Source organism: Triticum urartu, chromosome 2 (assembly GCF_003073215.2).
Source record: "Triticum urartu cultivar G1812 chromosome 2, Tu2.1, whole genome shotgun sequence".
NCBI classification, from domain to species: domain Eukaryota; kingdom Viridiplantae; phylum Streptophyta; class Magnoliopsida; order Poales; family Poaceae; genus Triticum; species Triticum urartu.
The window spans coordinates 182,750,421-182,777,779 of record NC_053023.1 but is presented as its reverse complement, the minus strand read 5'-3'; positions in this window follow the sequence as shown (position 1 = coordinate 182,777,779).

Here is a 27,359-nt window from a genome sequence, read left to right as displayed (position 1 = left end):
TGATGGTCGGCACACAATGGAACTCATGAGTACAAAAAATCTATTGCACAAGTCTCATAATAACAATGAGCACCGAAGAAAGGTATCGGTGGGGGGACTATTTTCTTCGAAGATGCTTCTTACACTTCACGGTAATATAGCATAAGTTCCCTGAGCGCGCTTTGTCTGTTACAGCCTTATGGCCTGATTGCCTGGTTATTGGAAACACCGTCGATATTCTCGACCGATGGAGTACATAACACTTTTCGGTCCTTGACCGAAGAGGGAGAAGCCGACGGTCGTTTAAGACGCGTTTAAAGTTCGGTTGAACATAGATATGTTATAAGTACTTCGGTACATGCAATCATTCTCCTACCCAAGTCACTTGGGGGATCTTAAGTTTATTTGAGCCGTCTTATAATAAGTGTTCTTCTTCTTAGTCGTTGCAAAGTTTTATTATTATTATTTATCACTCCTTTTTTCGACATGAGTGTGCGGTCACTAGCCGGAGAGCCTAATTTCTCTCTCAAAGCCGCTAGAGTTTAGTTTGCTAAACTGGCCTGATGAGAAGTACTCTGCCCTCGGGATAGGAGGTTGAAGCCGTAGGCTGACCCGCTCGAAGTCTTGAGATAGGATGTATCATGTTAAAGCACGACAGAAGCACTTCCTTTTTCTAAGACCAATTTTCGGATTGGCACCGAACACTTGATATTGTTCGGACGTCATGTTTTTACTGACGTTTCTTGGTTTTCCAAGCTTTTTGGCACTTTTAAACTATTTGTGCTTTTCCAGCATTAGTCTCGCAGTGCAACACCGGACACCTTTTAGGGATTCGGCAAAAACATTCTCAGAATATTGCTATATATGCATCGGTTTCGAATTGTGTCTTCGGTCAATAGTTGGGTTGCCTAGCTCCTGCACTTGCTTCCTACGTTCCGCTTTGTTCGGCTAAGCGTGCAAAGGGAGAACCACTGCGATTGTGCTTCCAGCTCACATGGTTAAGCACCTCAATGGAGAAAGCCGAAAACTGACTATCATAATAAGCGTAAACTGGTCAGCGATCCGATGACTATGTTAAATGACGGGCCGTTCATAACATTGGCCGAAGTGTTTACGGCTTGACCCCGACTGTCACCAAACACTACCGGGGGCTATTAACTGGCCTCCCAAACTAAATCCTCGATATTTTGCTCTTATATTAGAGCTGAGGTTTAATGATCATGCTTAGCATGACAACCCAAAGAAAGGAACCGATAGCGGGACCATTTTCTTTGGAAGACATTTCTTCTGTTAAACAGTAATATAACTCTCTGCGTACCTTTGTTTATAAAACCGTATGGCCAGATTGCCTTGTTTGTTCTAAATCTTTGCCCTCATAAAGGCTTTATAAAGTAGGACAAACACTCCTCGGCTACTGGCCAAGGAGGTGGAAGCTGATGGTCGGTCAACAAAGTTTTGTACAATGCGGATCCGAGCATTAATGACGTAAAGTACTTGGATACATAGAGTCATTACACATAATTTGTGATTTTACTATGGATATTGATCCTTAATTCGGCCACCCGTGCCCGCATTAAGGCTCGGGGGCTACTGGGCTTCGGGCTTATTATTTACAAATATTAAAGGGGCACATCGATCCCCTGATCTGGTGTTGCCACCCGACCAGTGTCTCGGGGGCTACTGCATTGCTTGTCCAATGCAGAAAATTTATGTGCAATATAGTTTCCGAGGAGATTTTGATCCTCAGGTTGGTCGGCCGCGCCCAACCTGAGTCTCGAGGACTGAGCACATAGCTTTTAGTGACCCAAAGAATTCTGCCGAGCTTGGACTTGATCCTCAGGCCGATTTTGCAAATCAACCTGAGTCTCAGCGGCTACTAGGATCAGCGGTCTTACGTCATCCTTCAGGTGCATCTCGGGTTTTAGACCGATACACACCTTGAGGGCTACTGGCTATATATCTCGGCAGAGAATAAATTGCACCAACAAAAAATATTCACAAAAATCGGCCCACATTCGGGGTGGTGCACCACCTCGGAAGCAGTCCGGCATAAAGCTCGGGCGCTAGTGGCTGGCTCCGTAGAGGGCATTTCCGGCGTTAAGCTCGGCTAAACTCCTTCAAACTTTTTTGAACCAAGGTGATATGACACCTCGGATATAGTCCGGCGTTGGAGCTCGGATACATGGTCCGGCGTTGGAGCTCGGATACATAGTCCGGTGTTGGAGCTCGGATACATTCCGGCGTTAGAGCTGGGAAGCGGTCCGACATTGGTGCTCGGCTGCAAAACATACCTCGAATACAGTCCGGCGTTAGAGCTCGGACGCAAGAGGACCCTGCCTCCCGGGAACAACTTCAAACCCGAGGTGTGGCATAAAAATAAACAAGGCATTGATAAAGGCCGGAAACTTAAAGGGGCTCCTCGGATACCCGACGTGTAAACTCGTCGAATGCATTTCGGCGATCCTCAAGATCGAAGATAAAGAAGATTTGTTGAACCAGTTTTGAAGACCGGCAACCGAAGATGAAGAACAGTTCGGAAGAATCGAGGAGCGTCCCTAACTTGAAGACCGGTTCAGGGGGCTACTGACGGTGTCCTGGACTAGGGGGTACTCACCACGTCGTCTCCCGATCTATTAGATTGGGCCGAGGACCCCCATGGCCGCATACTCATGGGCCAGTTCGGACAGCTGCCGCATACAAGGAAGATTCCACAAGACTTGGCGATCAAGACAAGGACTCCACCCCACCGGCGTATTCGGCTAGGACTCTTGTTATCCTAGGCCTCTGGTGCATTATATAAACCGAGGCCGGGCTAGTCGATAGACAAGATACAATATATACAACAATCATACCATAGGCTAGCTTCTAGGGTTTAGCCTCCTTGATCTCGTGGTAGATCTACTCTTGTACTACCCATATCATCAATATTAATCAAGCAGGAGTAGGGTATTACCTCCATCGAGAGGGCCCGATCCTGGGTAAAAAACATCGTCTCCCTTGTCTCCTGTTACCATCCGGCCTTGACGCACAGTTCGGGACCCCCTACCCGAGATCCGCCGGTTTTGACACCGACAAACATATACTCATCAAAAATTCTATAGTGCTCCCACTCACTTCTTTGGAAATACAAGTTTCTGATAAACTTTGTATAAACCCAAAATCTTTGATCATCTCATCAAAGCGTACATTCCAATTCCGAGATGCTTACTCTAGTCGTTTAGAAGGATTGCTGGAGCTTTGCATACTTGTTAGCATCTTTCAGGATTGACAAAACCTTCTGGTTGTATCACATACAACCTTTCCTCAAGAAAAACGTCGAGGAAACAATGTTTTTTTGACATCCTATCTGCAAGATTTCATAAATAATGCAGTAACTGCTAACATAATTCCAACAGACTCTTAGCATAGCTATGAGTGAGAAAGTCTCATCGTAGTCAACTCCTTGAACTTGTCGGGAAACATCTTAACAAGTCGAGCTTTCTTAATGGTGACACTTACCATCAATGTCCGTCTTCCTTTTAAAATCCATCTGCACCCAACAGCCTTACGACCATCAAGTAGTTCTTTCAAAGTCTATACTTTGTTTTATACATTAATCCTTTCTTGGATTTTATGGCCTCGAGCCATTCGTCGGAATCTGGGCCCACCATCGCTTCTCCATAGCTCATAGGTTCATTGTTGTCTAGCAACATGACTTCCAAGACAGGATTACGTACCACTCTGAAGTAGTATGCATCCTTGTCGACCTATGAGGTTTGGTAGTGACTTGATCCGAAGTTTTGTGATCATTATCATAAGCTTCCACTTCAATTGGTGTAGGTGTCGCAGGAACAACTTCCTGTGCCCTGCTACACACTAGTTGAAGTGACGGTTCAATAACCTCATCAAGTCTTCACCATCCTCCCACTCAATTCGTTCGAGAGAAACTTTTCCTTGAGAAAGGACCTGTTTCTAGAAACAATCACTTTTGCTTCCGGATTTGGAATAAGAGGTATACCCAACTATTTTTGGGTATTCTATGAAGATGCATTTATCCGCTTTGGGTTCGAGCTTATCAGCCTGAAACCTTTTCACATAAGCATCGCAGCCCCAAACTTTTAAGAAATGATAGCTTAGGTTTCTCTAAACCATAGTTCATACGGTGTCGTCTCAGCGGAATTGTGTGGTGCCCTATTTAAAGTGAGTGCGCTTGTCTCTAATGCCTAACCCATAAATGATAGTGGTAATTCAATAAGAGACATCATGGTATGCACCATATCCAATAGGGTGCAGTTGTGATGTTCGGACACACCATCACACTATGGTGGTCCAGGCAGTATTAGTGTGAAACAATTTCCACAATGTCTTAATTGTGTGCCAAACTCGTAACTCAGATATTCATCTCTATGATCATATCATAGACATTTTAGCATCTTGTCACGACGATCTTCAACTTCACTCTAAAATTACTTGAACCTTTCAATAATTCAGACCTGTGTTTCATCAATTAAATATACTCAGCATCTACTCAAATCATCTGTGAAGTAAGAACATAACGATATCCACTGCGTGCCTCAACACTCATTGGACTGCACACATCAAAAATGTATTACTTCCAACAAGTTGCTTTCTTGTTCCATCTTACTGAAAACGAGGCATTTCAGTCATCTTGCCCATGTGGTATGATTTGCATGTCTCAAGTGACTCAAAATCAAGTGAGTCCAAACGATCCATCTGTATGGAGTTTCTTCATGCATATCTACCAATAGATATGGTTCGCATGTCTCAATCCTTTCAAAAACGAGTGAGTCCAAAGATCCATCAACATGGAGCTTCTTCATGCGTTTTATACCAACATGACTCAAATGGAAGTGCCACAAGTACGTGGTACTATCATTACTATCTTATATCTTTTGGCATGAACATGTGTATCACTACAATCGAGATTTAATAAACCATTCATTTTAGGTGCAAGACCATTGAAGGCATTATTCAAATAAACAGTGTAACCATTATTCTCCTTAAATGAATAACCATGTGGCGATAAAAATAATCCAATCATGTCTATGCTCAACGCAAACACCAAATCACAATTATTTTGGTTTAACACCAATCCCGATGGTAGAGGGAGCGTGCAATGTTTGATCACATCAACCTTGGTAACACTTCCAACACATATCGTCATCTCACCTTTAGCTAGTCTCCACAGCCTTTTATTTCAAGTTACTAACGCTTAGCAACCGAACCAGTATTTATTACCTTGGTGCTACTAGGAGTACTAGTGAAGTACACAATAATATGACGTATATCCAAAATACTTCTGTCAGCCTTGCCAACCTTCTCATCTACCAAGTATCTAGGGTAGTTCTGCTTCAGTGACCGTTCCCGTCATTATAGAAGCACTTAGTCTCGGGTTTGGTTCAACCTTGGGTTTCTTCACTGGAGCAGTAACTGATTTGCCATCTCATGAAGTATCCCTTCTTTCCCTTGCCCTTCTTGAAACTAGTGGTTTAACCATCAACAATTGATGCTCCTACTTGATTTCTACTTTCGCGGTGTCAAACATCGCGAGTTGCTCAAGGATCATCATGTCTATCCCTGATATGTTATAGTTCATCACTAAGCTCTAATAGCTTGGTGGCAGTGACTATGGAGAACTATCACTATCTCATCTGGAAGATTAACTCCCACTTGATTCAAGCGATTGCAGTACTCAGACAATCTGAGCACATGCTCAACGATTGAGTTTTTCTCCCTTAGTTTGCAGGCTTAAGAAACTTGTCAGAGGTCTCATACCTCTTGACATGGGCACTAGTCTGAAATTCCAATTTCAGTCTTTGGAACATCTCATATGTTCTGCGACGTTTCAAAACGTCGCTGGTGCCACAATTCTAAACCGTTAGTATTACATACTGAACTATCATGTAGTCATCAAAACATGTATGTCAGATTTTTCCCAACATCTACAGACGACGCTCGAGGTTCAACACACTGAGCGGTGCATTAAGGACATAGCCCTTCTGTGCAGCAATGAGGACAATCCTCAGTTCACGGACTCAGTCTGCATAATTGCTACTGTCAACTCTCAACTAAATTTTCTCTAGGAACATATCTAAAACAGTAGAACCAAAGTGTGAGCTATGACATAATTTGCAAAGACCTTTTGACTATGTTCATGATAATTAAGTTCATCTAATCAAATTATTCAATGAACTCCCACTTAGATAGACATCCCTCTAGTCATCTAAGTGATACATGATCCGAGTCAACTAGGCCGTGTCCGAACATCACGTGAGACGGACTAGTCATCATCGGTGAACATCTTCATGTTGATCGTATCCACTATACGACTCATGTTCGACCTTTCGGTATTCCGTGTTCCGAGGCCATGTCTGTACATGCTAGGATCGTCAATTTAACCTAAGTGTATTGCGTGTGTAAATCTGGCTTACACCCGTTGTATGCGAACATTAGAACCTATCACACCCGATCATCACGTGGTGCTTCGGAACAATGGACCTTAGCAACGGTGCACAGTTAGGGGGAACACTTTCTTAAATTATTGTGAGGGATCATCTTATTTATGCTACCGTCGTTCTAAGCAAATAAGATGTAAAGATGACAAACATCACATGCAAATCATAAACTAACATGATATGGCCAATATCATCTTGCGCCTTTGATCTCCATCTTCGAGGCGCGGCATGAACACCATCACCACCGGCATGACACCATGATCTCCATCATCATGATCTCCATCACCGTGTCTTCATGAAGTTGCCTCGCCAACTATTACTTCTACTACTATGGCTAACGGTTAGCAATAAAGTAAAGTAATTACATGGCGTTTTCATTGACACGCAGGTCATAAATAAATTAAGACAACTCCTATGGCTCCTGCCGGTTGTCATACTCATCGACATGCAAGTCGTGATTCCTATTACAAGAACATGATCAATCTCATACATCACATATATCATTCATCACATCCTTTTGGCCATATCACATCACATAGCATACCCTGCAAAAACAAGTTAGACGTCCTCTAATTGTTGTTGCATGTTTTACGTGGCTGCTATGGGTTTCTAGCAAGAACGTTTCTTACCTACGCAAAACCACAATGGTGATATGCCAATTGCTATTTACCCTTCATAAGGACTTTTCATCGAATCTGATCCGACTAAAGTGGGAGAGACAGACACCCGCCAGCCACCTTATGCATCAAGTGCATGTCAGTCGGTGGAACCAGTCTCACGTAAGCGTACGTGTAAGGTCGGTCCGGGACACTTCATCCCACAATGCCGCCGAATCAAGATAAGACTAGTAACGGCAAGCAAATTGAACAAATCATCGCCCACGACTACTTTGTGTTCTACTCGTGCATAGAAACTATGCATAGACCTAGCTCATGATGCCACTGTTGGGGATCGTAGCAGAAATTTAAAATTTTCTACGCATCACCATGATCAATCTATGGAGTAATCTAGCAACGAGGGGAAGGGGAGTGCATCTACATACCCTTGTAGATCGCTAAGCGGAAGTGTTGCAAGAACGCGGTTGGTGGAGTCGTACACGCAGCGATTCAGATCGCGGTCGATTCCGATCTAGGCGCCGAACAACGGCGCCTCCGCATTCAACACACGCACAGCCCGGTGACGTCTCCCGCGCCTTGATCTAGCAAGGAGGGAGGGAGAGGTTGGGGAAGACTCCGTCCAGCAGCAGCACGACTGCGTGGTGGTGGTGGAGGACCGCGGGACTCCAGCAGGGCTTTGCCAAGCACTACGAGAGACGAGGAGGGAGAGAGGTAGGGCTGCGCCAAGAGGGAGAACAAATCATGTGTTGGGCAGCCCCAATAACTCAACTATATATAGGGGGAGGGGAGGGGCTGCGCCCCCATCTAGGTTTCCATCCCTAGGGGTGGCGGCAGCCCCCAAAACCCATCTAGGGTGTGGCCAAGAGAGGGGGGCGCCCCAGGGTGGGCCTTAAGGCCCATCTGGACCTAGGGTTTGCCCCCTTCCCACTCTCCACGCGCCTTCGGCCTTGGTGGGGGGGGGGTGCACCAGCCCACCTGGGGTTGGTCTCCTCCCACACTTTGCCCACGCAGCCTTCTGGGCTGGTGGCCCCACCTAGTGGCCCCTCGGGACCCTCCCGGTGGTCCCGGTACGTTACCGATAGCACCCGAAACTTTTCCGGTGACCAAAACGGGACCTCCCATATATAAATCTTTACCTCCGGACCATTCCGGAACTCCTCGTGACGTCCAGGATCTCATCCGGGACTCCGAACAACATTCGGTAACCGCGTACATACTTTCCCTATAACCCTAGCATCATCGAACCTTAAGTGTGTAGACCCTACGGGCTCGGGAGTCATGCAGACATGGCCGAGACAACTCTCCGGTCAATAACCAACAGCGGGATCTAGATACCCATGTTGGCTCCCACATGCTCCACGATGATCTCATCGGATGAACCACGATGTCAAGGATTCAATCAATCCTGTATACAATTCCCTTTGTCTATCGGTACGATACTTGCCCGAGATTCGATCGTCGTTATCCCGATACCTCGTTCAATCTCGTTACCGGCAAGTCTCTTTAATTGTTCCGTAACACATCATCCCGTGATCAACTCCTTGGTCACATTGTGCACATTATGATGATGTCCTACCGAGTGGGCCCAGAGATACCTCTCCGTTACACGGAGTGACAAATCCCAGTCTCGATTCGTGCCAACCCAACAGACACTTTCGGAGATACCCACAGTGCACCTTTATAGCCACCCAGTTACGTTGTGACGTTTGGTTCACCCAAAGCATTCCTACGGTATCTGGGAGTTGCACAATCTCATGGTCTAAGGAAATGATACTTGACATTATAAAAGCTTTAGCATACGAACTACACGATCTTGTGCTAGGCTTAGGATTGGGTCTTGTCCATCACATCATTCTCCTAATGATGTGATCCCGTTATCAATGACATCCAATGTCCATGGTCAGGAAACCGTAACCATCTATTGATCAACGAGCTAGTCAACTAGAGGCTTACTAGGGACATGGCGTTGTCTATGTATCCACACATGTATCTGAGTTTCCTATCAATACAATTCTAGCATGGATAATAAACGATTATCATGAACAAGGAAATATAATAATAACTAATTTATTATTGCCTCTACGGCATATTTCCAACACGGCAGTGGATGCCCATGCGGAGAGGAGTACGAGGGTTCACTGGTTCGACTACGGCGTGAGGCTGCCGTCGCCGCAGAATAACAGGGGGTGTGGGTGAGTGGAGGGATAGCATGGGCCAGCGGTGGGAGTAGTAGGGGGCGGTGAGGCCTTCGTGGCATCACAGCTGGCCACGAGAGGCAGGAGCACGCGGCATGACTGGCGCAGCTTTGGGCGGCTGGAGCAAGAAGACCAGAGGTTGAAGAAGCACTACGGCCGTTGGATGGACATCGTACGGTCACTAGAGCTAGATTCGTTCATACTGACTAACTTGACAAAGCCCTCCATCCTCGTCAACTTAGTAGGCCCACAAGTCAGCCTCCCACCAGGTTGGATTCCAGCTAGGAGGGGACTACTCATTTTTCTATGCGTAATAAGGAGGCACTTTCGGTGGGTCTGAGCTAACAGCGGGGGGGGGGGGGGCGGGGGGGGAACGTTTTTTTTTGCGAAATACGGTGGTTTGTCCGGTGGGTCCCAGCAGTCAGGGGTAAACGTTTTTTTCGCGAAATACGGTGGCCCATCCGGTCGGTCCCAGCAGTTAGGGGGGAAACATTTTTTCCACGAAATACTGGTGGCCCGTCCGGTGGGTCCCTGCTGTCAGGTGGATGAATAATTATTTTGCGTGTAATAAGGAGGCACTTCCTTGCAGCTGCCGTGGACCCAGCTGTCAGCCTCTCCACGTATAGTACTCTTCCGATGGAAGTCGGTCGTTGACCACATTGACCACGCCGCGCCAAGAGCACCATGGCGGTGGACGACGGCGAGGCCTAGGAAGGGGACGACACGGAGCCGGGGAAGACGCGGCAGTGGATGCCCACGCGGAGAGGAGTACGAGGGTTCACTGGTTCGGCTGCGGTGTGAGGCTGCCGTCGTCGCAGAATAACAGGGGGAGTGGGTGAGTGGAGGGATGGCCTGGCCAGCGGTGGGAGTAGTATGGGGACGGTGAGGCCTCCGCGGCAGCACAGCCGGCCACGGTAGGCAGGAGCATGCGGCACGACCGGCGCTGCTTTGGGTGGCTGGGGCAAGAAGACCAGAGGTTGAAGAAGCACTACGGCCGTTGGATGGACATCCTTGACGACGCCGCGCCGAGAGCACCAGGGCGGTGGACGACGGCGAGGTCTACGAAGGGAACGACACAGAGCCGGGGAAGACACGGCAGTGGCTGCCCACGCGGTGGAGAGTACGAGGGTTGACAGGTTCGGCTGCCGTCGCCGGAAAATAACAGGAGGTGTGGGTGTGTAGAGGGATAGACATGCCATGGATGCGAGTATGATGGGGCCGTGAGGCCTTCCCGGCAGCATTGCCGGCCACAGGAGGCGGGAGCAGGCGGTTCCGACGGCGCTAGTTTGGGTGGCTTGGGCAGGAAGATCAGAGACTGAAGAAGCACGATTGTCGTTAGATTGACATCTAATGGTCTAACGCTGGTAGAGTCGACTGTTGACTAAGTTTCTTTTTTGAGAAACCTTGTGTACGCATGAACTTAGTAGGCCCACAAGTCAGCCTCCAAATCTGTGGCAGACAACATAAAGCCCATTTGCTATTTTTTATAATTTGCAGCCCATTTGCTAATTCTTAAGTAATTTATTACAACCCATTTTCTGCCCAGGACCACGGTCAAAAAGTCCAACCTTATTTTGCATATTTCGGTGGAGTCCGAACTGTTGTAATCCCGAAATGATAAACATTTTTTAAGAACTTATTGATTTGCCAAAAAATCATTTTGTTTTTGTAAGCAAATAAGACGTGGGACAATTTAGTTGGTTTAAGGGAAAACCAGTGGTAAAAAAATCAATGCTGGGTGGGAAAAAACAACAAAAATAAGGATGTAAATATGAAAAGGGAATTTTATGTGTTTTCAATATAATGATACGTGTATATGAACCAGTAAAACTATAGGTAGAGATTAGAAAACGGATGTAGGACATGCGTTTCAAGAGGAAAATTGAACTGGGTTGTGTGTTTGATTCAGTAAAGAAACTGCCTGCGGATGTTGTAAGACAAAATATAACTAACGCTGGCGGGCCAGAGGCTAGTAGGTACCTGCTGGATCTTTGTGCCCAGTTGTCGTCATGGGTTGGGCTTGTTAAAAACAAAACAACCCTGGGAAATCTATAGCCCAGTTGAAACTTGCTCGACCTGAAAAAACAATATACGTGCTCAATAAACGAGACAATTCTGCAAGTACAGATAGATAACTGTGATGCAGCACGGATATTTTTTTATCGTGATAATAAGTGCATGCACTTGTTTTGAAAAAATTGGAGAACGAGGAATTCGAACGGCGGGTGCTTATGCTACCCATCAAATAAAAATCAGGTGCCTGAAAATTCGTTTCAAAACAAATGATTCAGCTTTATATCCACGTCGACCCTCGGCATGATGGTTGGAAGCAAATGCAAGTTCATACCAAAAGATCGTTAACAACAATACCAACTTGCGGACGACAAGGTAGTACAACTACCAATACCAAACTAACTTATAATCTTTTTACTCCTAGCCCTAGTGTTCGTCTGGTAGAAAATCTTGCAGAGGACCAGCTCCCGCTCCTTCTCTTGCTCCAGGTCCCCGAGATGGTACTGGTCCATCACCCAGTTGGTCCTCTGCTGGTCGAAGTTCTTGTTGGTGTGCAGCACTAGAACCTTTTTTGCTGCCCGTCTGCCGGCCGTTGACCATCACTGGCAAGGTTTTACCGGTCTTGTACCACATCGCGTGCATACCACACTCCGACTGTATCTTGCGACGCATCCACGCGCCCCTTTTGAACGCACTGGAATTGCGCCGGAAGAAATGCTTCCTTAGGCCACTCAGTGTGATACTTGCAGTATTGTGGAATACAGGTTTTAGTGTACCTAGTTGGCATTTTCATAACATCTTTGGCATGTTGCAGTCACTTGTTTCACTTTTTATTAACTTTCAAATTGTAATTGCTTCACCAGGTCTGTGTCTAAAAAGAAAAATAGAGCTATAAACAAAGGAATATGTGTGTGCAAGTAGACGGCCGATCGGTGTCTTACCTGGAAGTTTCTCAGGTTGGGTGTAACATATGCCGTGCTCGCTGTCGATGGTTGGTATGAACAAATCGATGAGAGACTGAAATCTCGGGCTGCCAGCACTCACTTTGGCCTCAAGGTGCTCGATCAGCTCCTGATCCGTGGGATCGAACTTGACGCCAGCCGGCAGCACGGGCCAATCCTTCTTCGACTTGCATCGGTAATTCCAGTTATATGGTACTCAATGTATGATCAATCGACTGTTTGAAGTGAATGGTGAAAGATTTCGACAGATAAGTGGTACTCCAAATCTGAAGTCCAGAATACACGAACACGCCGCCAGGATTCTTGTGTCACGTCACGCGCAGCGTGTTGTCACGTCAATTCAATGTGTGGACATGATGAATAATTTGACCGACGTATACTAGTACTTCTACTATACTACTTACTAGTCGTATTTAGTGTCACATTTTAACCATAGGTTTAACTAGCAAGTACGCACTTGAAGCCTAAGTGATATATATATATATATATATGGCTTCTGCACAGCATCTCCATCATCATTATCAGTACATCCTACACAGGTGAGTTAGGATGCACTTGATCCTAGGAAGGTATCTATCCTTCAAACCAGAGGAGTGCTTCAAACTAACAACAGTACGTAATATCCAACAAAAGAGGGTCGTGCTACAGTAGCAGAATACATGGCTCAGTCTAGATATCAGCATGAATCTAGTTGTGCATATTTGCTATTGGCATGAACCACATCGCTGCATGTCGGGTTTGCAAAAGCCATCCATCGCATGGAAGCTTGATGGCTTTCACACACTGAAGATTATCTGGCAACAAGCTGTGTCGACGAATCTCTGGATATGGTGATTCATGAAACCCATGGTATGATGTGTAAACACAGCCCCCCTCGCGAATGGAAGTTGCATAACAGTAATCATCGCCGGTGATATGATCGATGATTGGTTGGATGATCGGATAATTGAGCCCGAGGAACAAGGAGTGGTTGCCGAGGCTGTAAACCCGCCTCCAGTTGAATACGCCTGGCCCAACGGAGCTGGGATCTTTCTCGAACACGAAGCAGCCATCAATGTCACGAACGCCCCACGCATTGTACTGCATGTGGTTTGATGTAATGGTTTGGTCAATTTGGTATGTGCGAATGAGCATCAAATGACCGCCGTCAGCTGAACGAGCGATAAACCACCACCCATCGGCTAGTATGATTCCAGGTCTTGGAATCATGAAGGCCAGCGCATTTGCGTCTGCTGCAACAATTCAAATTGGAGACCAAAAGGACAAAAATAAACAATCATGTTCAGAGTATGTGTGGAATTAAGATTATTATAACAGTGACACAGATCATAGACAGAGAATTGCAATGCCGTGGTCATAATCATACCCCAAGTTAAAAAAAATAAGCCAATGGCTTTCATATTCTAGCAATATGTCATGGTTCAAACATCATGTAACAATGAGAGGAAAACAGCTATGACAGCGCCTACTCATATTCTACCATATCACTTACTACTACTGTTCTCATATCAACTCTAAGAAATAACATGCGTTGTTATAAAAATCTTGTAAACGAGAGTAACATATAGCAATCATGATGTTATGCTCATAATATGTATTCTAACAATCATTAGATGCCAATTGTTCTCATATCAACTCTAACAATAACATGTGTGGTCAAAAAATCTAGGAAATGAGAGGAACATATAGACATGATGTGGTTATAGACATGCTATGCATTCTAAATTTGTAACAAATGAATAGGCAGTCGTATTCATAAGGTAAAGATGAGATGAGATAGAACAATTACACGACGATAGATTCCACCAATATAGGTAGCCAATCTGTGCGTTGACCGCGTAAACGATGCCATCGTGCACTATAACATCAGATAGAAATGTTTCCTCAATAGGATTGATGATGAGCCATAACCATGTATGGCGACCGGATTCCAGATAGACTAATCCCTTGTTGAACAAGGCAATGAGCTAGTAATCCATGTAGTCTTTTGATGGTGTGGGCACTTTGCAGATTACAACTTTCTGCAAACAGAGGTCGAGCCAAAAGCTTGACGCGTCTCGTGCGTAGTAGGAAGGAGTGTCCGGCGGGCCACGAGGCTCGATGGAGGCGATATCCAATGATGGAAGGGTGATCTCTCGCTGGGTGTAGATATCCACGAGATGCCACGGACTACCGGTGTGGTGGATGAGGACGATCCACTTGGCCTTCATGCCCGCCCAGTAGTGGCCGCGCATGAAGGACAGGTGGACGGGTAGTGGTAGCATGTCGAGGGGCACCACGGCAACCTCCGTAGGATCGTCAAGTCGGTGTCTGGGCCACCTGCGAGGATCGGGCATCAGCAAGCAGGGTGTCTTGAAAAGAGCCGGCCGGTTGCAGACGAGTAGATGGTACAAAGACACCGAGCATGCGGCCAGACAGATGGCGCTGAGTAGGTCCATACGACTACAGATCTTCTCCAAGAGAACATCGGGGAGGGAATTCCAATCGCGGCTCTGCATGTTAGTCGGTTCTTCCATTGGGGTTTTCGGTGCCTGCGAGCCAGCGGGGAAGTGGATTCGGGCGGGCGAGCGAAGAAGCTTCTCCTCGTGTGGCCGAGCAGTGAGCGGGGGGATATGGTACGCACGAGCTACCAAGGAAGATGGCGCGGGCGGGCGAGCAGTGAGCGGGGGTAAATGGTGTGCAGCCGACGATGGGGAAGAGAAGAGGAAGAAGAAGAGAGGAGGAAGAAGAAGAGACTAGTTGAATAGTTCTCTCTGACCAAGATGGGGAATAAATGGATCGCGAGGACTTCCTTTCTACAGTATCCCTATGCCTCTACGCTCACTTCACTCATTTTGGTCCATACCTAGTCACTTGTTGAAATCTATAGAAAGACAAATACTCCGTATTTGGGAACAGAGGGAGGCTTTTTCTCCATACTATTTGGGAACATAGGGAGTATCACCATATGGAGGGAACAGAGGAAGCTTGAAATATGAACATGTCAATGGGAGGGAGTAAGCCCCATGCATGCATGCATGCAACATGCAACACTCACATGTACACATGGACGCACGCAACACTCACGCACCCATGCGGCACACAGCACATGACGCAACACACACGCTCACGCTCAAGTGCTCAACCTACTCCCTACGTCCGTGAAAGACTGTACATTTAGAGATTTACACATTGACCAGGGCATAATTAACGCCCAAAAGTAGCAGACTTATGTGTGCATGAGACCATTGAGATAAGAAGATTAAATGAAGGTTGTTGCATGCATGTAGCCTATACCTACAGCACAAGTTGGTGCATTAGTCAATCAATATCGATTTAGATTAAAGGCTAAACACATTGGAAGTGTAGATGTACATCATGTAGTACACTCGTTGTTGGAGGACCGAGGGAGGACACGTGCATGCACTCACATACACAGCCAGGGCGGTTCGCGCGCAAGGGTTGGACTCGTGTCGCGCCTGTGTAAAGTTTTGTTTAACTGATTTCTTTGCTCTGTCAACTGACAGCTGGGATCCAGAAACCAGGTGACAATTTAACCAGTCAACAAAGTGCCACGTCGACTATGTGGCCAGTCAGTAGGGTGTAATACGGTGCTCTATGATGAGCTAGTGATCGCATAATCGCCGCAAAACTATATATAATGACCGTAAAGAGCATACTGTTACATCGTTGACCGCCAGTGTATTTTTCTCGTTTCAAATTAAGCCATATTAATCGGAAAGGACGCAGTATGGACTACTACTACTAGTACTAGTACTGGTTTGATGTGTCCCGTCAACTCGCCGAACGAGGAGAAGCTTGCTTACTACGCCTCTCCCTCGCCCACGCGCGTGGTGGTTCGTAGGACGAGGAGAGGGTTTTGACTACAGCGCTTGATACGTCTCCAACGTATCTATAATTTTTGATTGCTCCATGCTATATTATCTACTGTTTTGGACTATATTGGGCTTTGTTTTCCACTTTTATATTATTTTCGGGACTAACCTATTAACTGGAGGCCCAACCCAGAATTGTTGTTTTTGCCTATTTCAGTGTTTCGAAGAAACGGAATATCAAACGGAGTCCAAACGGAATAAAATCTTCGCGGACGTGATTTTCTCACCGAACGTGATCTAGGAGACTTGGACCCTGCTCCAAGGAACAAAAGAGGCGGTCACGAGGGTGGGGGGCGCGCCCCGCGCCCCCTGCCTCGTGGGCCCCTCGTTGCTCCTATGGCGTACTTCTTCCTCCTATATATACACACGTACCCGCAAACAATCAGAACAGGAGCCAGAAACCTAATTCCACCGCCGCAACTTTCTGTATCCACGAGATCCCATCTTGGGGCCTGTTCCAGAGCTCTGCCGGAAGAGGGCCGTCATCACGGAGGGCTTCTACATCACCATAGCCTCTCCGATGAAGTGTGAGTAGTTTACCTCAGACCTTGGGGTCCATAGTTAGTAGCTAGATGGCTTCTTCTCTCTCTTTGAATCTCAATACAAAGTTCTCCCCCTCTCTCGTGGAGATCTATCCGATGTAATCTTCTTTTTGCGGTGTGTTTGTTGAGACTGATGAATTGTGGGTTTATGATCAAGTCTATCTATGATTAATATTTGAATCTTCTTTGAATTCTTTTATGTATGATTGGTTATCTTTGCAAGTCTCTTCGAATTATCCCTTTGGTTTGGCCAACTAGATTTGTAGTTCTTGCCATGGGAGAAGTGCTTAGCTTTGGGTTCGATCTTGCGGTGTCCTTACCCAGTGACAGAAGGGGCAGCAAGGCACGTATTGTATCGTTTCCATCGAGGATAACAAGATGGGGTTTATTTCATATTGCATGAATTTATCTCTCTACATCATGTCATCTTGCTTAAGGCATCACTCTGTTTTTAACTTAATACTCTAGATGCATGCTGGATAGCGGTCGATGAGTGGAGTAATAGTAGTCGATGCAGAATCGTTTCGATCTACTTTTCACGGACATGATGCCTATATACATGATCATGCCTAGATATTCTCATAATTATGCACAATTCTATGAATTGCTCAACAATAATTTGTTCACCCACCGTAGAATACTTATGCTCTTGAGAGAAGCCACTAGTGAAACCTATGGCCCCGGGTCTATTCTCATCATATCAATTGTCATCACTTTAATCTTGTTTTGCTATTTACTTTGCCTTTACTTTTTACCTTGCATCTTGATATCAAAAATACCAAAAATATTCTATCTATCAGATCTCACTCTCATAAGTGACCGTGAATGGCTTGACAACCCCTAATCGCGTTGGTTGCGAGTAGCTATCACTTTGTGCAGGTACGAGGGACTTGAGCGTGGCGTCCTACTGGATTGATACCTTGGTTCTCAAAAACTGAGGGAAATACTTACGCTACTCTGCTGCATCATCCCTTCCTCCTCGGGGAAAACCAATGCAAGCTCAAGACGTAGCAAGAAGGATTTCTGGCGCAAGGTTTTATAGGAGTTGTCGTCCTAGTAGGAGTGTACTAGTACAACTATAGCGAATGTGTTGGAAATATGCCCTAGAGGCAATAATAAATTGGTTATTATTATATTTCCTTGTTCATGATAATCATTTATTATCCATGCTAGAATTGTGTTGATAGGAAACTCAGATACATGTGTGGATACATAGACAACACCATGTCCCTAGTAAGCCTCTAGTTGACTGGCTCGTTGATCAATAGATGGTTACGGTTTCCTGACCATGGACATTGGATGTCGTTGATAACGGGATCAAATCATTAGGAGAATGATGTGATGGACAAGACCCAATCCTAAGCCTAGCACAAAGATCGTGTAGTTCGTATGCTAAAGATTTTCTAATGTCAAGTATCATTTCCTTAGACCATGAGATTGTGCAACTCCCAGATACCGTAGGAGTGCTTTGGGTGTGCCAAACGTCACAACGTAACTGGGTGGCTATAAAGGAACACTACAGGTATCTCCGAAAGTGTCTGTTGGGTTGGCACGAATCGAGACTGGGATTTGTCACTCCGTGTAAACGGAGAGGTATCTCTGGGCCCACTCGGTAAGGACATCATCATAATGTGCACAATGTGATCAAGGAGTTGATCACGGGATGATGTGTTACGGAACGAGTAAAGAGACTTGCCGGTAACGAGATTGAACAAGGTATCGGGATACCGACGATCGAATCTCGGGCAAGTATCGTACCGCTAGACAAAGGGAATTGTATACGGGATTGATTAAGTCCTTGACATCGTGGTTCATCCGATGAGATCATCGTGGAACATGTGGGAGCCAACATGGGTATCCAGATCCGCTGTTGGTTGTTGGCCGGAGAGTTTTCTCGGCCATGTCTGCATGACTCCTGAACCCGTAGGGTCTACACACTTAAGGTTCGATGACGCTAGGGTTATAGGGAATATATATAGGTGGTTACCGAATGTTGTTCGGAGGCCCGGATGAGATTCTGGACGTCACGAGGAGTTCCGGAATGGTCCGGAGGTAAAGATTGATATATAGGAAGTATGGTTTTGGCCACCGGAAGTGTTCCGGGCATCACCGGTAGTGTACCGGGACCACTGGAGGGGTCTGGGGGTCCACCAGGTGGGGCCACCAGCCCCGGAGGCCTACATGGGCCGATAGTGGGAAGGGACCAGCCCCTAGGCGGGCTGGGGCGCCTCCCACCAAGGCCCAAGGCGCCTCCAAGAGGGGAAGGGGGCAAACCATAGGGCAGATGGGCCCTAAGGCCCACCCCAGGTGCGCCTCCCCCTCTCCCCCTTGTGGCCGCCACCCAGATGGGATTTGGGGGCTGCCGCCACCCCTAGGGAGGGAACCCTAGGTGGGGGCGGAGCCCCTCCCCTTCTCCTATATATACTTGAGGTATTGGAGGCTGCAAGACACACGAGTTCCTCTCCTTCTTGGCGCAGCCCTACCCCTCTCCCTCCTCGTCTCTTGCGGTGCTTGGCGAAGCCCTGCTGGAGTACCACGCTCCTCCACCACCACCACGCCATCGTGATGCTGCTGGATGGAGTCTTTCCCAACCTCTCCTTCTCCCCTTGCTGGATCAAGGCATAGGAGACGTCACCGGGCTGTACGTGTGTTGAACACGGAGGTGCCGTCCGTTCGGCACTAGGATCATCGGTGATTTGGATCATGACGAGTATGACTCCATCAACCCCGTTCACTTGAACGCTTCCGCGTAGCGATCTACAAGGGTATGTAGATGCACTCTCCTTCTCTCGTTGGTAGACTTCTCCATAGATTGATCTTGGTGATGCGTAGAAAATTTTGAATTTCTGCTACGTTCCCCAACAGTGGCATCATGAGCTAGGTCTATGCGTAGTTTCTATGCACGAGTAGAACACAAAGTAGTTGTGGGCGTTGATTTTGTTCAATATGCTTACCGTTACTAGTCTTATCTTGATTCGGCGGCATCGTGGGATGAAGCGGCCCGGACCAACCTTACACGTACACTTACGTGAGACCGGTTCCACCGACTGACATGCACTAGTTGCATAAGGTGGTTGGCGGGTGTCTGTCTCTCCCACTTTAGTTGGATCGGATTCAATGAACAGGGTCCTTATGAAGGGTAAATAGAAATTGGCAATTCACGTTGTGGTTTTGGCGTAGGAAAGAAACGTTCTTGCTAGCAACCTATAGCAGCCACGTAAAAACTTGCAACAACAATTAGAGGACGTCTAACTTGTTTTTGCAGCAAGTGTTTTGTGATGTGATATGGCCAAAGGATGTGATGAATGATATATGTGATGTATGTGATGATCATGTTCTTGTAATAAGAATCACGACTTGCATGTCGATGAGTATGACAACCGGCAGGAGCCATAGGAGTTGTCTTAATTTATTTATGACCTGCCTGTCAATATAAACGTCATGTAATTACTTTACTTTATTGCTAACCGTTAGCTGTAGTAGTAGAAGTAATAGTTGGCGAGACAACTTAATGAAGACACGATGATGGAGATCATGGTGTCATGCCGGTGACAACGATGATCATGGGGCCCCGAAGATGGAGATCAAAAGGAGCAAAATGATATTGGCCATATCATGTCACTATTTGATTGCATGTGATGTTTATCATGTTTTACATCTTATTTGCTTAGAACGACGGTAGCTTAAATAAGATGATCCCTCATTAAAATTTCAAGAAAGTGTTCCCCCTAACTGTGCACCGTTGCGAAAGTTCGTCGTTTCGAAGCACCACGTGATGATCGGGTGTGATAGATTCTAACGTTCACATACAACGACTGTAAGACAGATTTACACACGCGAAACCCTTAGGTTGACTTGACGAGCCTAGCATGTACAGACATGGCCTCGGAACACAAGAGACCGAAAGGTCGAGCATGAGTCGTATGGTAGATACGATCAACATGAAGATGTTCACCGATGATGACTAGTCCGTCTCATGTGATGATCGGACACGGCCTAGTTGACTCGGATCATGTAATCACTTAGATGACTAGAGGGATGTCTATCTGAGTGGGAGTTCATAAGATGAACTTAATTATCCTGAACATAGTCAAAAGGTCTTCGCAAATTATGTCGTAGCTCGCGCTTCAGTTCTACTGTTTAGATATGTTCCTAGAGAAAATTTAGTTGAAAGTTGATAGTAGCAATTATGTGGACTAGGTCCATAAACTGAGGATTGTCCTCATTGCTTCATAGAAGGCTTATGTCCTTAATGCACCGCTCAGTGTGCTGAGCCTCGAACGTCGTCTGTGGATGTTGCGAACATCTGACATACACGTTTTGATGACTACATGATATTTCAGTGCGTAATGCTAAATGGTTTAGAATTGAGGCACCAAAGACGTTTTTGAAACACCGCAGAACATATGAGATGTTCCAAGGACTGAAATTGGGATTTCAGGCTCGTGCCCACGTCAAGAGGTATAAGACCTCCGACGATTTTCTTTGCCTGCATAATAAGGGAGAAAAGCTCAATCTTGAGCTTGTGCTCAGATTGTCTGAGTACAACAATCTCTTGAATCGAGTGGTAGTTGATCTTCCAGATGAAATAGTGATGGTTCTCCAAAGTCACTGCCACCAAGCTACTAGAGCTTCGTGATGAACTATAACATATCAGGGATAGGTATGATCCTTGAGCTATTCGCGACACCGCAAAAGTAGAAATCAAAAGGGAGCATCAATCGTTGATGGTTAGTAAAACCACTAGTTTCAAGAAGGGCAAGGGAAAGAGGGATACTTCATGGAACAACAAATTAGTTGTTGTTCTAGTGAAGAAACCCAAAGTTGAACCCAAGCCCGAGATTAAGTGCTTCTGTAATAAGGGGAACAGTCACTGAAGCAGAACCACCCTAGATACTTGGTAGATGAGAAGGCTGGCAAGGTCGACAGAAGTATATTGGATATGCATTATAATGTGTACTTTACTAGTACTCCTAGTAGCACTAGGGTATTAGATACCGGTTCGGTTGCTAAGTGTTAGTAACTCAAAACAAAAGGCTACGGAATAAACGGAGACTAGCTGAAAGGTGAGATGACGATATGTGTTGGAAGTATTTCCAAGGTTGATCAAATATCGTACGCTCCCTCTACCATCGAGACTGGTATTAAAACCTAAATAATTGTTATTTGGTGTTTGCGTTGAGCATAGACATGATTGGATTATGTCTATCGCGATACGGTTATTCATTTAAGGAGAATAATGGTTACTCTGTTTATTTGAATAATACCATCCCGATCGTAGTGATACACATTTTCATGCCAAAGGTATAAGATAGTAATGATAGTACCACACAAATGTGGCACTACAATTTGAGTCATATTGGTATAAAATGCATGAAGAAGCTCCATGTTGATGGATCTTTGGACTCACTCATTTTTGAATGGATTGAGACATGCGAACCATGTTTGTTGGTAGATATGCATGAAGAAACTCTATACAGATGGATCGTTTGGACTCACTTGATTTTGAATCACTTGAGACATGCAAATAATACCACATGGGCAATATGACTGAAAGCCTCGTTTTCAGTAAAATGGAACAAGAAAGCAACTTGTTGGAAGTAATACATCTTGATGTGCGCAGTCCAATGAGTGCTAAGGCATGTAGTGGATATCGTTATGTTCTTAGTTCACATATGATTTGAGTAGATACTGAGTATATTTACTTGATGAAACATAAGTCTGAATTATTGAAAGGTTCAAGTAATTTCAGAGTGAAGTTGAACATCGTCGTGACAAGAGGATAAAATGTCTATGATATGATCGTAGAGATGAATATCTGAATTACGAGTTTGGCACAGAATTAAGACATTGTGGAAATTGTTTCACAACCAATACAGCCTGGAACACCATAGTGTGATGGTGTGTCCGAACATCATAACTGCACCCTATTGGATATGATGCATACCATGATGTCTCTTATCGAATTACCACGATAGTTTATGGGTTAGGCATTAGAGACAACCACATTCACTTTAAATAGGGCACCACGTATTCTGATGAGATAACACCGTATGAACTATGGTTTAGAGAAACCTAAGCTATCATTTCTTAAAAGTTTGGGGCTGCGACACTTATGTGAAAAAGTTTCAGGCTGATAAGCTCGAAACCAAAGCGGATAAATGCATCTTCATAAGACACCCGAAACAGTTGGGTATACCTCCTGTCTCAGATCCGAAAGCAATAAGGGATTGTTTCTAGAATTGGGTCCTTTCTCGAGGAAAAGTTTCTCTCAAAAGAATTGAGTGGGAGGATGGTGGAGACTTGATGAGGTTATTGAACCGTCTCTTCGACTAGTGTGTGGCAGGGCACAGGGAGTTGTTCCTGTGGCACCTACACCAATTGAAGTGGAAGCTTATGATAGTGATCATGAAACTTTAGATCAAGTCACTACCAAACCTCGTGGGATGACAAGGATGCGTACTACTTTAGAGTGGTATGTAATCCTGTCTCGGAAGTCGTGTTGCTAGACAACAATGAACCTATGAGCTATGGAGAAGTGATGGTGGGCCTGGATTCCAAAATGGCTCGAGGCCATATAATCCGAGAGAGGATCCATGTATGAAAACAAAGTGTAGACTTTGGAAGAGCTACTTGATGGTCGTAAGGCTGTTAGGTACATATGGATTTTAAAAGGAAGACAGACAATGATGGTAAGTGTCACCATTGAGAAAGCTCGACTTGTCGTTAAGATGTTTCCGACAAGTTCAAGGAGTTGACTACGATGAGACTTTCTCACACGTAGCGATGCTAAAAGTCTGTTGGAATTATGTTAGCAGTTACCGCATTATTTATGAAATCATGCAGATAGGATGTCAAAACATTGTTTCCTCGACGATTTTCTTAAGGAAAGGTTGTGTAAGATACAACCAGAAGGTTTTGTCAATCCTGGAAAAATGCGAATAAGTATGCAAAGCTCCAGCAATCCTTCTAAGGACTGGAGTAAGCATCTCGGAGTTGGAATGTATGCTTTGATGAGATGATCAAAGATTTTGGGTTTATACATAGTTTATGAGAAACTTGTATTTCCAAAGAAGTGAGTGGGAGCACTATAAAATTTCTGATGAGTATATGTTGTTGACATATTGTTGATCAGAAATGATGTAGAATTTCTGGAAAGCATATAGGGTTATTTGAAAAGTGTTTTTCAATGGAAAACCTGGATTAAGCCACTTGAACATTGAGCATCAAGATCTATAAGGATAGATCAAAACGCTTAATGGTACTTTCAAATGAGCACATACCTTGACATGATCTTGAAGGTGTTCAAGATGGATCAGTCAAAGAAGGAGTTCTTGCCTGAGTTGTAAGGTATGAAGTTAATACTTAAAGCTCGACCACGGCAGAAGAAAGAGGAAGGACGAAGGTCGTCCCCTATGCTTTTGTCATAGGCTCCATACGGTATGCCATGATGAGTACCACACCTAATGTGTGCCTTGCCACATATTTGGCAAGAGGGTACAAAGGTGATCTAGGAGTAGATCACCAGATAGCGTTCTAAATTATCCTTAGAGGAATAAGGATATGTTTCTCGGTTATGGAGGTGATAAAGAGTTCGACGTAAAGAGTTACGTCGATGCAAGCTTACCACCTATCCGGATAGCTCTGAGTAGAGATACCGGATACGTATAATGGAGCAACAATTTAGAATAGCTCCAAGTAGAACAATTATTTGAAATGGCTCCAAATGTAGCATAGTAGTTGCATCTACAAGATGACATAGAAATTTGCGAAGTACATACGGATCTGAATGTTGCAGACCCGTTGACTACAACCTCTCTCACAAGCATAACATGATCAAACCCAGAACTCTTTGGGTGTTAGCCACATGGGGATGTGACCTTGAGTGTTAATCACATATCGATGTGAACTGGATTATTGACTCTAGTGCAAGTGGGAGACTGTTGGAAATATGCCCTAGAGGCAATAATAAATTGGTTATTATTATATTTCCTTGTTCATGATAATCGTTTATTATCCATGCTAGAATTGTATTGATAGGAAACTCAGATACATGTGTGGATACATAGACAACACCATGTCCCTAGTAAGCCTCTAGTTGACTGGCTCGTTGATCAATAGATGGTTACGGTTTCCTGACCATGGACATTGGATGTCGTTGATAACGGGATCACATCATTAGGAGAATGATGTGATGGACAAGACCCAATCCTAAGCCTAGCACAAAGATCGTGTAGTTCGTATGCTAAAGCTTTTCTAATGTCAAGTATCATTTCCTGAGACCATGAGATTGTGCAACTCCCGGATACCGTAGGAGTGCTTTGGGTGTGCCAAACGTCACAACGTAACTGGGTGGCTATAAAGGAACACTACAGGTATCTCCGAAAGTGTCTGTTGGGTTGGCACGAATCGAGACTGGGATTTGTCACTCCGTGTAAACGGAGAGGTATCTCTAGGCCCACTCGGTAAGGACATCATCATAATGTGCACAATGTGATCAAGGAGTTGATCACGAGATGATGTGTTACGGAACGAGTAAAGAGACTTGCCGGTAACGAGATTGAACAAGGTATCGGGATACCGACGATCGAATATCGGGCAAGTATCGTACCGCTAGACAAAGGGAATTGTATACGGGATTGATTAAGTCCTTGACATCGTGGTTCATCCGATGAGATCATCGTGGAACATGTGGGAGCCAACATGGGTATCCAGATCCCGCTGTTGGTTGTTGGCCGGAGAGTTTTCTCAGCCATGTCTGCATGACTCCCGAAACCATAGGGTCTACACACTTAAGGTTCGATGACGCTAGGGTTATAGGGAATAGATATACGTGGTTACCGAATGTTGTTCGGAGTCCTGGATGAGATCCCGGACGTCACGAGGAGTTCCGGAATGGTCCGGAGGTAAAGATTGATATATAGGAAGTATGGTTTTGGCCACCGGAAGTGTTCCGGGCATCACCGGTAGTGTACCGGGACCACCGGAGGGGTCCGGGGGTCCACCAGGTGGGGCCACCAGCCCTGGAGGCCTACATGGGCCAATAGTGGGAAGGGAACAGCCCCTAGGTGGGCTAGGGTGCCTCCCACCAAGGCCCAAGGCGCCTCCAAGAGGGGAAGGGGGAAAACCCTAGGGCAGATGGGCCCTAAGGCCCACCCCAGGTGCGCCTCCCCCTCTCCCCCTTGTGGCCGCCACCCAGATGGGATCTGGGGGCTGCCGCCACCCCTAGGGAGGGAACCCTAGGTGGGGGCGCAGCCCCTCCCCTTCCCCTATATATACTTGAGGTATTGGAGGCTGCAAGACACACGAGTTCCTCTCCTTCTTGGCGCAGCCCTACCCCTCTCCCTCCTCGTCTCTTGCGGTGCTTGGCGAAGCCCTGCTGGAGTACCACGCTCCTCCACCACCACCACGCCGTCGTGATGCTGCTGGATGGAGTCTTCCCTGACCTCTCCTTCTCCCCTTGCTGGATCAAGGCGTAGGAGACGTCACCGGGCTGTACGTGTGTTGAACACGGAGGTGCCGTCCGTTTGGCACTAGGATCATCGGTGATTTGGATCACGACGAGTATGACTCCATCAACCCCGTTCACTTGAATGCTTCTGCGTAGCGATCTACAAGGGTATGTAGATGCACTCTCCTTCCCCCGTTGGTAGACTTCTCCATAGATTGATCTTGGTGATGCGTAGAAAATTTTGAATTTCTGCTACGTTCCCCAACAGAATGATGCTACTGTATGATGCCGCCACGTCACGTATATCCAAAGCCGTGCCACCTTTTTTTTCTCAAAGAGCGTGTTGGAGCCTGTGCAACAACCACACAAGTTGCATGTACACATAACATATTTACTAGTAATAAATTCTAAAGGACAAATGCCAGTATGCCACACAAGTTCATATCCAACTCATGCGATAAATTTGTGCACGACTAGTCTACATATATTCATAGCGCTACCGTTCACAATTACCGTACTCCACTTACATGTTATAGATGGGATACATGTCCTCCTCCAGGTTCCAGTCCCAGGTGTTCTTCATGGATGGCACGATCCATAGCGGTGGGCAACGGGAATCATTGTCGCAGCTTTCTAGTCCGGTTCCACACGATGGAGACTCATCCAAGCTGAAGCGGCACAGATCAGGGATAGCGTGTCCCAGCATGTCGTTCATCCGGCGGTGCACACTGAAGACACAACCATGCTTCATGAATGGCAGGCCTTCCGTGTCGTGCACGGAAGGTGGCATCCGCTAAACAATGGGGTAGCTGTCCCCGATGAAAAGCGAGTACTCTCCAAGAGTGTTCCTCGGCACCCACGTAGCATCACGGGGGTCGAACTCGGCGCCGTTCATCTGGTACATGCGGCATCCCAGATCTGGACACATGGTGATGTACATAGTCAAGGTCCATGCACAATAATGTTGTGCTCAAATGTGGCAGTCAGTAATATTGTGCAGCAAATAGTACTACTCCGGTATAGAGGAAGTAAAATAACCGGCTTATTATATATAGGCACTCTTGGCTACATGGATGAGATAGTAAGACATGGAAAAACAAAAATGGTGGCAGCTAGTGGGTTCATGTCTTCAAGGGCCTAGCTAGCTATACGCGTCCTCCAAGGTAAAAAGTACTCCTACTAGTACTACAAAGTATACTACTAGTACAACAATGAAAGAGAAGGCGAGAGGGATAAAAAAATGGAATACCTGGGTAGATGGTGACGGTCC